The following is a 15,864-nucleotide window of genomic DNA, read 5'->3' on the forward strand; positions in this document are numbered from 1 at the left end:
TATAATTGATTCAAAGCTTAATACCTTAATAAATTTAAAAAATAAAATCAATTTTGTATTTCATATTTTTTAAATAGCTAGGTTTTAAGATCTTTCCGGAATTGATAATAGGTGAGAGATGGAGAAATAAGAGCGTTCAAACATGAATTCATTACACCTGCCTGGAATGCCACGGTGCTATCCAAGAATTTTTTTATAACGGCCTGCTTTAACTGAGGGGAAAGAGAACCAACCTGAGCTTCGGATATTTTTCTTAATAATATAAAATCTAAAATGGGAAGAGAGATGGAAGTTGGTGCTAAACCAAATAAAATTTTAAAACCGATACAACCAAATTTGAATAACACTCTGGCTTCAAGTGAAGCTTTTGATAATATAAACTGATATGATCATTTTTTTTTTATTAAAAATCAAACGAATTGCTGTATTTTGTATTATTCTCAATCGACTGATTGTTTTTTTCATAGGAACCTAAGTAAATGATATTACAATAATCTAATATGGAAAGAATTGACGATTGAACCAAAATTCTAAAGGATATAAAATCAAAATATTTCCTAATGGTACGCATCTTCCAAAGGGTAGTAAAACATATCTTGACCAGTAAATCTGCATGAGCTTTGAAAGATAAAGAACGGTCTAATGTAGCACCTAATACTTTTAAGGTAGAAACAATGGGATAATTTTGAACATTTAAGAAGAGCGTTGTTTCAGTAAGTTTATCATTTGGGCTAGCAAGGAAAAACTTTGTTTTGCCTGGGTTGAGTTTCAGTTTAAATGTGGAAGTCCAGTTTTCCATTTGTGTATAAATGAAAGTAATTTGATTCAACACTTCTGTTGTAAAAGCAGTTAAAGGAATGAGTATTATTATATCATAAGAACATAAGAAGTGCCTGTGCTGGGTCAGACCAGAGGTCCATCATGCCCAGCAGTCCGCTCACGCGGGGGCACACCAGGTCCAGGACCTGTATTGTAACCCTCTATCTATAACCTTCTATCCCCTTTTCCTTCAGAAAATTGTCCAAACCCTTCTTGAACCCCAGTACCGTACCTTGTCCTATCAAGCCCTCTGGAAGCGCATTCCAGGTGTTCACCACCCGTTGGGTGAAGAAGAACTTCATAGCATTGGTTCTGAATCTGTCCCCTCTTAATTTTTCCGAATGGCCTCTCGTTCTTGTAGTTTTTGAAAGTTTGATGAATCTGTCCCTCTCCACTTTCTCTATGCCCTTCAAGATCTTGTAAGTCTCCGCTTCTCCAGGGAAAAGAACCCCAGTTTCTCCAATCTTTCGGCGTATGAAAGGTTTTCCATACCTTTTATCAAACGTGTCACTCTCTTCTGAACCCTCTCGAGTATCGCCATATCCTTCTTTAGGTATGGCGACCAATATTGGACACAGTACTCCAGATGTGGGTGCACCATCGCCCGATACAGCGGCAGGATAGCTTCTTTCGTTCTGGTTGTAATACCCTTCTTGATTATACCTAGCATTCTATTTGCTTTCTTAGCTGCCGCTGTGCACTGCGCTGACAGCTTCATTGTCTTGTCGACTATTACCCCCAAGTCCCTTTCTTGGGTACTCTCACTCAATAACAGCCCTCCTATCATGTAGCTGTATCTCGGGTTTCTGTTTCCTACGTGCAAGACTTTACATTTCTATACATTGAACTTCATCTGCCATCTCATTGCCCACTCCCCCTAGTTTGTTCAGGTCCCTTTGTAAACCTTCGCAGTCCTCTATAGTCCTAGCCCCACTAAATAATTTGGTGTCGTCTGTGAATTTTATTACTTCGCACTTCGTCCCTGTTTCTAGATCATTTATGAATACATTGAATAGCAGCAGTCTGAGCACCGACCCCTGTGGAACACCACTCGTGACCCTCCTCCAGTCCGAGTAGTGGCCCTTCACTCCTACCCTCTGTTTCCTACCTGCCAACCAGTTCCTGATCCATCTGTGTATGTCTCCTTCCATCCCATGGTTCTTCAGTTTCCGAAGTAGGCATTCATGGGGTACCTTGTCAAAGGCTTTTTGGAAGTCTTAGTATACGATGTCAATGGGGTCTCTTTTGTCCATCCATTTGTTAATTCCTTCGAAGAAGTGCAATAAGTTCATTAAGCACGATCTTCCCTTACAGAAGCCATGTTTGCTTGTTTTCATAAGTTTATTCCTTTCTAGATGCTCCTCAATGGTATCTTTTATTAGTGCTTCCGCCATTTTCCCCGGAACTGAGGTCAGACTTACCGGTCTGTAGTTCCCCGGGTCACCTTTTGATCCCTTTTTAAAGATGGGCGTAACGTTGGCTATCTTCTAATCCTACGGGATCACGCTTGTTTTCAGGGATAGATTACAAACTTGCTGTAGTAGTTCCGCTATTTCCTCCTTAAGCTCTTTCAACACCCTAGGGTAGATTCCGTCTGGGCCTGGTGATTTGTCAGTTTTTAATCTTTCTAACTGCCTGTGTACAACTTCCATGGATGTTAATTTTTCTTCTTGTTCTCCTTTGAAGATTTGTTCAGGTTCCAGTATGTTTGATGTGTCCTCATTTGTAAATACTGACGAAAAAAACGTGTTTAGTCTTTCTGCCACTTCTTTCTCCTCCTTCACCACACCCTTCCTATCTCCGTCATCCAACGGTCCCACCTCATCCCTAGCCGACTGCTTCCCTTTAACGTATCTAAAGAACGGTTTGAAATTTCGTGCTTCCCTGGCTAGCCTCTCTTCATATTCTCTTTCTGCTTTTCTAACCACGAGGTGACATTCTTTTTGATACTTCCTGTGTTCTTTCCAGTTCTCCTCGGTTGTATCCTTTCTCCATCTCTTGAATGAATTCTTCTTATCAGCTATCGCTTTCTTCACATCTTTAGTTATTCACGCCGGGTCTTTTGTTCGGCTCTTTTTGCACCCTTTTCTGAATCTGGGGATGTACAGATTTTGCGCCTTGCTCACCGTATCCTTGAATAAAGACCAGGCTTGCTCTACAGTCTGACATTTCTTTGAGCTGTACCTAAGTTTCTTCCTTACCATTACCCTCATCGCTTCGTAGTTCCTTTTCTTGAAGTTGAGAGTTGTCGCTGTGGTTCTCTTTCCCTTCAATATTCCTACTTCAACTTTGAACTTGATTATATTGTGATCGCTGTTTCCCAATGGTCCCACTACTTCCACTTCCTTTGCAGGTCCTCTTAGCCCATTAAGGATTAGATCCAGAGTGGCATTCCCTCTCGCCGGTTCTCTGACAAGCTGATTCATGAAGCAGTCCTGTATAGCCTCCAAGAATCTGGTCTCCCTATAGCGCATTTTGAGTTTCCAAGAATTCAGTCTATCCTGGGATAGTTGAAGTCTCCCATAATAATCGTGTTACTTGGAAACTGTATAATAAATAACCCAATGATGCTAAATAAATATTGAATAGAGTTGGTGAGAGTTCATTTACCCACTTAGTGGAATATTTTCCACCACTAACTACCTGGTATGACCTATTTTTCAGGAAGCCTTGGAACCAGTTCCATACCCTTCCTTACTCTTTGGTTAGAAAGGGTATTTTTACTCTCTGGAAACTTCGGTCCATTAGAGCATATTTTGATGCTCCATCATTTAGAATTTTGGTACAATCCCTTACACTGAGCCAACCTGATTACTGTAATATCGCCTATCTGGCAATTTCCCAGAAGAATATGCAGCGATTACAACTGGTGCAAAATGTGGCGGTCAGGCTGATTTTTGGGTTGAAGAAGTTCGATCATGTAACTCCTTCCTACCGACTCCTGCATTGGTTGCCGATGGAGGCATGTGTGAAGTTTAAGTATGGATGTTTTTGCTTTAAGTTACTATTCAGTTTAGCCCCTAAATATGTAATTGACCTTTTCTCTTTCTCAACCAACCAATAGACATAAGAGAAGCTCACACTTGAATTTTGTTTCTCCACCGGTTAGAGGATGTGAATTTAAAAGACATCATCAACATCTTTTCTCATATCAGGCAGCATTATGGGGTAAAGATCTGGAACAATTACTTATGCTTACTAATACTTATGGGGAATTCAGGAGACACCTAAAAACATATCTGTTTCTGAAGTACTTAGGTAGCTGATTTGCACAATCTTTCCCACATTAACTGATCTCTAGAGTTGTTAGACACCAGTTTCTGTAGCAATTTGTAGCAGTTTTTTAATCATTGTAAACCACATAGAACTTCACGGTCCTGCGGTATATAAATTGCTATTATTATTATTCCAATGGAATCCAAACAAGTTAGTAATACAATTCTTCCCCCACAAATTTGCAGTCAGCGGTTCGCAGTCCCAGTCATTCGTGGTATTTTCTGACCACGAACCACTGACCAGGAGAGGAAAGCTGGAGAGGCAGTAGAGAGCAGCCGGAGTGCTGGCGAGTGAAGGAAATCACTCGCTGTATGCTCTGACCACCTCTTCCTGTACTAAAGTCGGGCCTCACCAATCAGAAGGCCCGACTTTAATAATAATAATAACTTTATTTTTATATACCGCCAGCTATCTTGCGACTTCTAGGCGGTTTACAGTAAAAGAGATTGTGAATATAATAAAAGAAAATGTAAATACAATAAAGAGAAGCTTTACGTACAATGAATTAAGGAGTTTAGCAGTGTACATCTCAATACAATAAAGAGAAACTTTACGTACAATGAATTAAAGAGTATAGCAGTATACTTCTCGTACAATGAATTAAAGAGTAAAGCAGTCTACATCTGATAATATTAATAATGTTAACAACAGTTTGTGTGTTGCAAGGCCCGGAAGTGCTAAGCTGTTTGCTCAGAAGTAGAAATATTCCGTGACTTGAATAGAGTGTTCGTAGTTAGTGATTAGGGGTTGGGGTTAACAGTGCAGGAAGAGGCAGTCGGAACATACAGCTAGTGATTTCCTTCTGGCTGCTCTTTCCTGCTGCCCTCTCCAGTCTCTCCCATGAAAAACCATATTCGCGGTTTTTCAAGATTTGTGCAGGTTCCTGGAACGGAACCCCTGCAAATATCAGGGGAGTACTGTATTTCATGGTCTACCAAATCGAAAGCACTACTCAAGTCCAATTGTAGGATTAATGCACTGGAACCCAATTTGAATAAACTATGAATGTGATCTATTAATGAGGCTAGTACCGTTTCTGTGCTATATCCTGATCGGAAGCCTGATTGAAAGCTTTGAAGAATTTCAAATTTATCTAAATAATCCACTAATTGCGCATTTACTTAAACCTTCTATCAACTTGGTAAATAATGGAATAAAAGCAACTGGTCTAAAATTGGAAGTATTAGTAACAGGTTCTTTCGGATCCTTTATAATAGGAGTAATCAAAATCTGGCCTATTTCCCTTGGAAAAGATCCTGCTTCTAGTAAACATACAATCCATTTAAAAAGTTTAGTTTTTAAAGTGAGCGAAGTATTTCTCATTAGATTTATAGGACAGTCATCAAGTTGGCAATTAGATTTGGCATATTTAGTGAATAATTTACAAAATATTGACCAATCAGGAAGTATAAATTGGTTCCAGGACATATCAGTCCTGATTCTATCATATAGTTGAGTTGTAGGAAAGGTGGTTGCGGCGTTCTATATCAACCAGATCAAGCTTCCAGCTTTCTAGCTCTCTGGTTCTAGAAAGGAGGACAAAGTCTTGAAGCTGCTGGATGTCTAGAGGGCTATCTTGCAATACCTGGAAGTTACGAATGAGTTTCATCTCTTGGGCCATCTCTCCGTTTTGATGATTCCAATGAAGAAGGGGAGGCCGGCTTCCAAGGCTACTATTTCAAAATGGATGTCAGCTATTTTGTCCTCCTATATTGTCTGCAGAAAGCAACCTCCTTTTGCTGTTCGAACACATTCGACTAGAGGAGTTGCCTCTTCATGGGCTGAATCTAGAACAATTTCACCAGATGAGATTTTTAGAGTGGTAACTTGGTCATCTCTTCACACTTTTACCAAATTTTATAGGGTGGATGTGGCGGCACAGGAAGACTCTTCGTTTGAAGCCTCTGTTTTGTGGGCAGGCTTATCTCTCCCACTCGGGTTATTGCTTAGCTATGTCCCTTGGTTCAGAATACCATCTCTATTGCACTGGAAAAAGAGATTAGGTTCTTACCTTGATAATATCTTTTCAAGTAGATAGAGGTGGTATGCCCATCATTGTCGATACGCCTGCCTGAACTTTCTGCTACTTGAAGGCTGCATCTCTGAACTTTCTGACAGCTTTCATTCTTTTGAAGAAATTGTATATTGAATATATATATATATATTTAGTTCCATGAGTGTTTTCCCCTGAGTTCCACAGTTTCTTCCTCTCCTTGCCTGTCTATGAGCATTGTATTATTTTTGAAAGAGCAGATCAAGTTCCTGTTAGGGAGAAGGGATCTTCCCGTTCTCCTTCTTCTGTTCTCTTCTGAAGGGCTATCACTGGCTTTGAATCTAACTGACTGGGGACAGCAGAGAGCTGAAAACAGTGATCAGTATCTCCTGCAATGGACTCGTGGGAGCGGATGGAAGACTCTCAATTCAGCATACATCCCTATCTACTGGAAAATATATTATCAAGGTAAGAACCTAATCTCTTTGAACTGTCCATCCAGTCTGCCGAACAGTTGCACTTATTATTAATTCATGATTGAATTGGCTTTTTATTTTTTTACCATTTGGGGACATAGTCCATAGAAGTCCACCTGGTTTTGTCCTTAGGTTCCATCAAAGGCAATTCTAGCCTATCCAAACCATCTTGTCATTTGTGTAACACACATCATAAAAAAATCTGCTCAGCACTGTACTCACATTCCAAATTACTGGAGTTTCTATTGAAGCCCTCTCCAGCCCATTCTAATTCAAATTGTTATATACGGGACACAAATCATGCAAGTCTGCTCAATACCAGCCTTGGTTCTTCACAGCCAGAGTCGCATCTAAGCACCACTCAGCATAACTAAGCACCACTCAACACAACAAACACACATGCAACCATTTAAGTTTTGTGTTATATAACATTCATTTTCCAATTAAAGATCACCCACACCTTTATGAATTCCATCACCATTTTCTTCACCACCACCCCCCTCAGGTGGACATTCCAGGCATCAACCCCCCTCTACATGAAAAATAATTTCCTGACATTACTCCTTACTACCCTGCAACCTCTATTCATGTCCTCTAGTTTTAGAATGTTTCTTTCTGTGAAAAATATTTTTTAATAACTTTTAAATATGTAAACTTCTATATCATATCTCTCTCATCCCTCCTAGAGCAATGTTTCTCAACTTCTTCAAGCCAAGTATCCCCTAAGTACTTGACGTCGGAGAGAAAGCTTCCAGGTCAGCCACGTGTAGTGGCTGCCTGCGTCCCTGCAACAAGTGCCGCTGAAGGCAGGAAGGAGCAGCAGCCCACCTGGAAGGAGGTAACTGTGATCCCTCTCTGACCTGGAAGGCTTCCCTCTGATGTCAGCTCTGACATCGTTGGGAAGCCTTCTGGGTTGGCTTCGGCGGAGGCTGGCGGGCAGGAAAGAGGGCATGGGATCCCCGATGGCCATTAAGCAGGAATGGGGTTGGGAGACCCATGCAGTGCATATGCCCAACAAATGGCTTGCGTACCCTAAGGGTACGCGTACCGTGTGTCTTCCAGTCTCTTCTTGTATGTCTTTTGATACAAGCCCCATATAATTTTTGTCAGCTTCCTCTGGACCACTTAGGCCCAGATTCACTAAAGATAGGGAGTCAATCGCTGTTGGCCGATCCCTGGCCAATTTTAAAACAGTGATTGATTCACTATCTTTTTTGCCAATCAGGGACTTCTTAGGCTCTACCCTAAGGAAGTCCCTAATTGGCTGAGGTCCCTCAGGCCCCTCCCAATGGAGGAGCCCGAGGCGCCTGAGCCAATCATGGCCTTAGGCTCCTCCCTGTGCATCACATGATGCACTGGGGTGGGGCCTAACGCCCGCATTCGCACGGAGGAGGCCTACGGAGCAGGAGAGACTGAGCACCCCTCCTGCTCTCAACTTTGCAAGGTATGGGGAGTGGAGGGGTTGCCATATTCATGCGGGCAGACATGGAGTGGGGGGCAGCGTTTTGAAGTTGGGGGGGTTCAGGGTGGCCGTCCCGATGGCAGGAGGTAGTTGGCATCCCTCCTGCCATATCTGGGGGAAGCGCCAGTGGCAGGAGGGAGTCGCCATCCCTCCTACCTTTTTCTTCGGAGGGGGGCACAGGGCTGTGTTTGTAGGGGGGCTTTTTTTTTCTATTTTTTTAATTGGCTAGTTATTTTGCATATGTAATACACGCAAAATATTTAGCCCATTTTTTAAAAAAATGAAAAAAAAAAACAGGTAGACCTGTCGTTAACTATGTTACCGACAGGTCTGCAGCAGTCAGGTTTGAGGATTGTAAAACCCCATTCAAAATAGCCAAGCAATTGTTAGTGAATCAATCGCTTGGCTATTTTGCATGGGGTTTTACTAATTTGCATGGGTGGATTAGATCGGGTCGGAGATTCATAGCACAGTAGTTTAGTGAATCGGGTCGGGGAACGATAGCAAAACCAGTAAAACTGATTTTGTGATCGTCAGTACAGGATCGGAAGCTTTTGTGAATGTAGCCCTAAGTCTTTTTATATCCTTAGCCAGATACAGCCTCCAAAACTGAACACAATGCACCAACAACTTGTTTACCTCTAAGCATAGAAAATACAGGCATATATAAAGCCAATGTGGATTTGGAAGCTATGGAACCAATAGTTAGAGGAGATATTTTGATTGGCCAGACACCATTCTACTCATAGGAAATAAGACCATTGCCAGGCAGACTTATACAGTCTGTGCCCCAAAATTGTCAGGGAGAGATAAGAGATTAAGTATGCTAGTGTTTAATCATGAAGTGGAACTTGTGAAGAGTGTTTGGCACCTTGTTAAGCAGACCGGATGGACATGCAGGTCTTCATCTGCTGACATTTACTATGTTACATTCCATTTTTCATAATCTTCTACATAGTCTGGAACACATTAGATAAAAGAATTTTGATTAATTATTTTGAGGGCTATTTTGAGGGCTGATACTGCTTCAGATCTCAGTTGCCTGTTTACATGACTTTTGAATAATCATTGAAGCTCTGAAATGAGTTTCAATTTGTACTTCAAACTTCATAGAGGATAAATGTCAATGACTTTCACTAATTGCTTATATTTAATGTTGTTGTTTTTTAATTTTCAGATAACATAGGAAATATTCCATTTTTGCATAATCAATTTTTGTTTTCTTCAAAATTTAAATTTATCTGACATCTGCATTTGAGAAGTGGCATCTTTCAAGAAAGGCTGAGTTCAGTTGATTACATATGCATATATTTACCAGGAATTGTATAGTTCACAAGATAAATTGAATCCGATTATAAACATTTTTTAAAATCATAAACATTTTATCATAAACATTTTATACTATACATTTGATCATAAACATTTTATACTATAGATGTTTTTATTTGTTGTTTTTATTTTGTTTGTAAAGAAATATTCATTAAATCTAATGTGACTGGATCAGCCGGAATTGTTCTAACAGTTTAGGACACTTAATTCAATAGTGGTTTTCTTTGCCTTCAGGAAGAGTCTTTAGAATCCAATTCATACCTCAGAAATAGATGCCAGTATGGGCTGGAGGGGCTGAAGTGCCGCCTCTAACAATTGAATGCCATTCAAACCTACTGCATAGAAGAATGTTGGAATTTATCTCCATGGCAATTAACCTGGTAAGACTGCACACAATTTTACGGTTAGTAATTTGTCTTAAGTTGTGGCCACAGAATATACTGGCTTTCTATTGTCCAGTCTGTGCTATCACTTCACTCTCATGTGACTTCTTGTTGGTCATAATTGGACCATCCGGACGGCTCTGTAGTCTGTACCCATCAGAAGATTGCATTTGGTGCATTTAGGCCCACAATGTAAAATGGAAACCTTTTAGTGCTGTTCAGTTAAAAACTCTTATATCTATTTGTGTTGAAGTAAACAAATTTTGAATTTGGTTGGCATGTTATTTGTAAAAAACAGAATCTTTTTTCACATATCAACTTCAAAAACAAGTAGATGAATTAGTAAGCTTTGTATACCTTTTTTGATGCCTTGTGATATTTTGGGATTCATGATTAGTATATGGACATTGTTTAGTATACATTGATATTTAGGAGTTCATGTTGTGTATGGGTGTTTTCTCAGTTTATAGAAATTGAATTTAGTGAGGGGGTCCTTTTTAATGAGAATTCCAGAATAGCTTCTAAAATAGCAACATAAAGTTGAACCCCAAAATATCACCAGATAACAAATAAAGATATATCCCCAAAATACAAACAAGCCCCTGATTTAAAAAAAATATATTAATTCTTAAGCCTGTTCTGAAGCATCCCAAACTAATTTGGTTTTCAGGAACCTAGTGATTAGTAGAGCAAGTTGAAAAGCCTTGGAAGCTAGGATTGAAATTTGCTTCCCCCACTGATGCTCCTTATGACCTTGGGGAAGTCTTCTCATCCTCCATTGCTTCAGATGATAACAGATTGTAAGTCCTCTGGAGCAAGGATGTACTAGCTGAACCTGAAATGTACAATACCTTGAACTTGAGTTTGAAAAGATGAGTTATTAGATTTGCATGCACACTCTTCATTGTATACAAATATGTCTCATGCTTATTAATTAGGTATATCCTGAAAATTAGATTGGATTGTGAGGTTCCAAGGAGAGGTTTGAGAAACCAATGCTTTATAGTATATGTACTATATATCACCTTCAACCTTAAAAATAAGATAATAATTTTTATCCCAGGACAAGCAGGCAGGTATTCTCACTAGTGGGCAGGTATTCTCACTAGTGGGTGATGTCATCCGACAGAGCCCCGATACGGACATCTTGCAAGCATGTCTTGCTTGAAGAAACTCAGAAGTTTCGAGATGCCCGCACCGCGCATGCGCCAGTGCCTTCCCGCCCGATGTACCGGGCGTGTCTCCTCAGTTCTTTTCTTTCCGCGGAGCTGAGAAGTTTGTCTTCATTCTGCGCTGACTGAATTTCAGTATTTTTGCCTTCTTAACCCGCGTTTATATTTATTTCTTTGACTTTATTTCAATTTTACTTTATTTTTCTAAAAAAAAAAAAAAAAAAAACTTAAAATTATTTCTTCTGGCGGTTCGGCCGGGCCGGCCTCGTGGCTGCGGCCTAGCGCCTTCGACCTTGCAGCGTCGATTTTCCGGCCTATGTCCCGACCAATCACCGGTTTTAAAAAGTGCAGCAAGTGCCAGCGTGCGATTTCGCTGACGGACCCACACCGACGCTGCCTTCAGTGTCTTGGTCCGGAACACGTTCCGAAATCGTGCCGGCCTTGTTCCACGCTCACTGCGCGCTCGTTTAAGCGGCGCTGCTTGCTCTGGGAGTCGATGTTCAAGATGGAGACTGCCAAGGACATCCCTACTGCTGCGGCTGTTGAGGTTTCGCCGGTCCATTCGAAACCTACATCTGCGACTCCTGCATCGAGCATCGTGAAGCCCGCATCGTTTGCCCCGGCTTCAGCTTCGAGTTCAGCATCGGTGCCTGCCTCCGTCTCCTCGGTTCAGGTACCGCCTTCCACTGTCCCTCCCGTGGTCATCAAAGTGCCTAAAGCTAGCAAGCAGAAGCACTTGGCCACGAAGGAACGCGAAGACCGTGCAGGAGGACCCCCTTTCGGTGCGGATCCCTCCATATCGGCTTCGCTTCGATCCCTGCTAGAAGCTCAGTTTGTCGAGCTTATGCGCACTATGGGACCCCGGCTTATCGCCAACATTCAAGGTGAGATTCCGACCCCGGTTTCAGAGGGCGGTCCGCCCCCTCCCCCTCCTCCTCGTCGTTCGATCTCTCTGCTCGACGAGGGGGATCGGCGGAGGGCGGCGGAATCCTCCAGGAGGGCTTCCCTTCCTGAGATGCCACCTTTGGAGCCCATCACACCCCCACGCCAACAGGGTGCTAGGGCGACTCCTGATAATCGTAGTCCTGGGCATACTGCATCGCAGGAGGAGTTCTTCCGCACTCCATACCAGACATGGGTGGCGCTGCGTGAATCCGCATCTCTGCCACCTCTGCGATCCACTGCATCGAGCCCTATCCATTCCTTTGAGGCTTCGAAGGATCAATCGATGCATAGGAGATCTCGTTCTCCGTCCCGTCATCGGGAGGGGCATCGATCTCGGCACTCTTCTCGGCACTCCTCACGTCATTCAGAGGTGTCTCCGCAGAAGAAGATGCAGCGTTTGGGGTACTCCTCGTCGGATGTGTCCCAGCCGGAGGGACCAGAGTATGAGGAATCATCTACCCCCTATTCTCCATGCCGATCTCAGCTCTCCCTGGACCCGGAGGCTTCCACGTCTTCTAGTCCGTCTCGCCGGCCGGCCTTGGCAGACCAACTGTCTTTCTCATCCTTTCTCCGACAGATGGCGGATGACTTGGATGTGACTTTGGACACTGGGTCCAAATATTCTAAAGAGTATTTGGACACCATGCATTTACCTCACCCTCCGGCGGAGACACTTCGGCTTCCTCTACACAAGCTGCTGGACCAGACTTTCATGCGCTGTTTTGAGACACCGTATTCCTTGCCTGCAGTTCCCAGTAAACTGGATGCTCGATACCGCATCGTTCACCACAAGGGGTTTGAGGGAGCTCAACTTTCTCACCAGTCCCTTCTGGTCGAGTCTTCTCTCAAGCGTTCTCATCCCTCCCAAGTCTATGCTTCCGTGCCTCCGGGCAGGGAGGGGAGAACGATGGACAAGTTTGGTAGACGTATCTATCAGAACTCGATGATGGCGATTCGAGTGCTCAATTACAATTTTTTCTTCTCTTCATATTTGGATTTCTTCTTGCCGGTGCTCCGCAAGTTCATCCCTTTCATCGATGCTCAGGCTCGTTTCCAGTTTGAAGAGGTGGTGGCGACCCTGTCCCAGTTGCGGCTGCAGCTGATGCAATCCTCCTACGATGCCTTCGAGCTCTCGGCACGTGCTGCGGCCTGTTCGGTCGCCATGCGTCGCCTGGCGTGGCTTCGCACCATTGATATGGATCCGAACCTCCAAGACAGACTTGCTAATGTGCCTTGTGCGGGAGCGGATCTGTTCGATGAGTCTATCGAGACTGTTACTAAAAAGCTTTCGGACCATGAGAAGTCTTTTCAGTCTATTCTGCGACCTAAGCCGAAGCCTCAGCAGTCTCGTCCCTCTAGACCGCCTCAGATTTACCAGCGGCGTTATCAACCAAGGCAGACTCCTCCTGCGAGACAGCCTGCGAAGAGGCAGCCTCCTCAGAAGCCTCAACAGAAGCCTCAGATGCCGGCTGCACCTAAGGCTACTCAGCCCTTTTGACTCTCTTCCAGGGAGCATAACCGACTTCGTTCTGTCTCCCCCCGTTTTTCCCATCGGGGGTCGTCTCCATCATTTTTATCATCGATGGGAGACAATCACCACGGACCTCTGGGTCCTTACCATCGTAAGAGAAGGATACTCTCTTCATTTCCAACGGGTCCCCCCGGACCACCCTCCAAGAGAGTATCCTTCCAACTCGACGCAGACCGCCCTTCTCCTCCAAGAGGCTCAGGCTCTGCTTCGGCTTCGGGCCGTCGAGCCGGTACCGTTAGATCAGCAAAACCGGGGGTTCTACTCCCGGTACTTCCTGGTCCCGAAGAAGACGGGCGATCTGCGTCCCATTTTGGACCTTCGAGTCCTCAACAAGTTTTTGGTCAAGGAGCGGTTCCGCATGCTGACCCTTGCTTCTCTCTATCCCCTCCTCGAGCAGAACGATTGGTTATGCTCTCTGGACCTCAAGGAGGCCTACACTCACATCCCGATTCATCCGGCCTCCCGCAAGTTTCTCAGATTTCGGGTGGGACATCTACATCTGCAGTATCGAGTGCTTCCATTCGGCCTTTCCTCGTCTCCCAGAGTCTTCACAAAGTGTCTGGTGGTGGTGGCCGCTGCACTCAGGAACATGGGTCTTCAGGTGTTTCCATACCTCGACGACTGGCTCATCAAGGCACCGTCGGCTCCTGGGGTCATTTCAGCGACCTTGACTACAATTTGTTTCCTGCAGAGTTTGGGCTTCGAGATCAACTTCCCCAAGTCTCATCTTCAGCCCACCCAGTCTCTCCCCTTTATCGGGGCTGTTCTGGACACCATTCAACTTCGAGCATTCCTTCCTCCTCAACGCATGGATGCTCTCCTTCTACTCTGCCAGTCGGTGTCTTCTCGCCCGTCCATCTCGGCGAGACACATGATGGTCCTCTTGGGCCACATGGCCTCTACAGTTCATGTGACGCCTTTTGCCAGACTACATCTCCGAATTCCTCAATGGACCCTGGCATCTCAGTGGACTCAGGTGTCCGACCCGTTGTCCCGTCACATTGTCGTCACTCCTGCTCTACGGCAGTCTCTTCTCTGGTGGATGACCTCTTCGAATCTATCCAGAGGTTTGCTGTTTCATTCTCCTCCCCACCAGAAAGTTCTAACGACCGATTCATCGAACTATGCATGGGGGCCCATCTGGATGGTCTTCGCACTCAGGGGTTCTGGACCAGTGCGGAACGACTCCATCAAATCAATCTTCTGGAGCTCAGAGCCATCTTCAATGCTCTCCAAGCCTTTCAACATCTGCTTCACGACATGGTGGTCCTTATTCGCACAGACAATCAGGTCGCCATGTATTATGTCAACAAACAAGGGGGCACGGGCTTGGCACCTCTTTGTCAGGAAGCTCTTCGAGTCTGGGATTGGGCAGTTCGCCACAACACCTTCCTCAGAGCAGTCTACATTCAGGGGAAAGACAACGTCCTAGCAGACAAATTGAGTCGTCTTCTCCAGCCTCACGAATGGACGCTCCATACCAAACCCCTTCATCAGATCTTTGCTCAGTGGGGAACGCCTCAGATAGACCTCTTTGCAGCCCCCCACAACTTCAAACTGCCTCAGTTTTGCTCCAGGATCTACACTCCTCTCCGCCTCGAGGCAGACGCCTTTCTACTGGAGTGGGGGAATCGCTTCCTATATGCGTTTCCTCCATTTCCTCTCATTCAGAAGACTCTGGTCAAGTTGAGATCAGACCATGCCACCATGATTCTGATTGCTCCTCGGTGGCCCAGACAACCTTGGTACTCCCTTCTACTTCAACTGTGCAGCAGGGAGCCAGTACTTCTTCCAGTGTTTCCTTCACTACTTACTCAACATCAAGGTTCACTACTTCATCCCAACCTGCAGTCTCTCCACCTGACAGCTTGGTTCCTTTCAACATAACTCCTCACCAGTTCTCTCAAGCAGTGAGAGAGGTCTTAGAGGCTTCCAGGAAGCCTGCTACTCGACAATGCTATTCCCAAAAATGGACTAGATTCTCTTCCTGATGTATTTCCAAGGCCACGGAACCTCAGCGAGCTTCCCTATCTTCTGTATTGGACTATCTTCTGCACTTGTCTCAGTCTGGTCTCAAGTCTACCTCTATACGAGTCCACCTGAGTGCTATTGCGGCTTTCCATCAGCCTCTGCAGGGGAAACCTTTGTCTGCTCATCCTGTGGTTTCCAAATTTATGAAAGGGCTTTTTCATGTCAACCCTCCTATCAAACCTCCTCCTGTGGTTTGGGATCTCAATGTTGTCCTGTCTCATCTCATGAAGCCTCCGTTTGAACCTCTCATCACGGCTCCACTTAAGTATCTCACCTGGAAGGTGGTTTTTCTGGTGGCCCTCACGTCAGCTCGTCGGGTCAGTGAGCTTCAGGCCCTAGTGGCGGATCCACCATTCACTGTATTCCATCATGATAAGGTGGTTCTCCGTACTCATCCAAAATTCTTGCCTAAAGTAGTCTCTGAATTCCACATCAACCAATCCATCG

General features: G+C 44.3%; 1 protein-coding gene and 1 long non-coding RNA gene across 4 annotated transcripts in view; both read left to right on the top strand.

Annotated features, from left to right (window-relative positions):
• LOC117355671 overlaps positions 1-7,309 on the top strand; it is an 82,317-nt gene extending 75,008 nt beyond the window's left edge. The window contains exon 3 of the long non-coding RNA XR_004538430.1: positions 7,251-7,309. This is a non-coding gene — a long non-coding RNA (uncharacterized LOC117355671). The remainder of the gene's footprint in view (positions 1-7,250) is intronic.
• A 32-nt stretch (positions 7,310-7,341) lies between these two features.
• PLAG1 (PLAG1 zinc finger) overlaps positions 7,342-15,864 on the top strand; it is a 41,575-nt gene continuing 33,052 nt past the window's right edge. For 2 of the 3 annotated variants that reach the window (XM_033933616.1, XM_033933618.1), the window contains exons 1-2: positions 7,343-7,402; positions 9,590-9,735. The gene's annotated coding sequence lies outside the window, so the exon portion shown is untranslated. Of the gene's footprint in view, positions 7,403-9,203; positions 9,312-9,589; positions 9,736-15,864 lie in introns of all 3 variants that reach the window. The other variant, XM_033933617.1, reaches the window with a different exon arrangement.

The sequence above is a fragment of the Geotrypetes seraphini genome, chromosome 2 (assembly GCF_902459505.1).
Source record: "Geotrypetes seraphini chromosome 2, aGeoSer1.1, whole genome shotgun sequence".
NCBI lineage: Eukaryota > Metazoa > Chordata > Amphibia > Gymnophiona > Dermophiidae > Geotrypetes > Geotrypetes seraphini.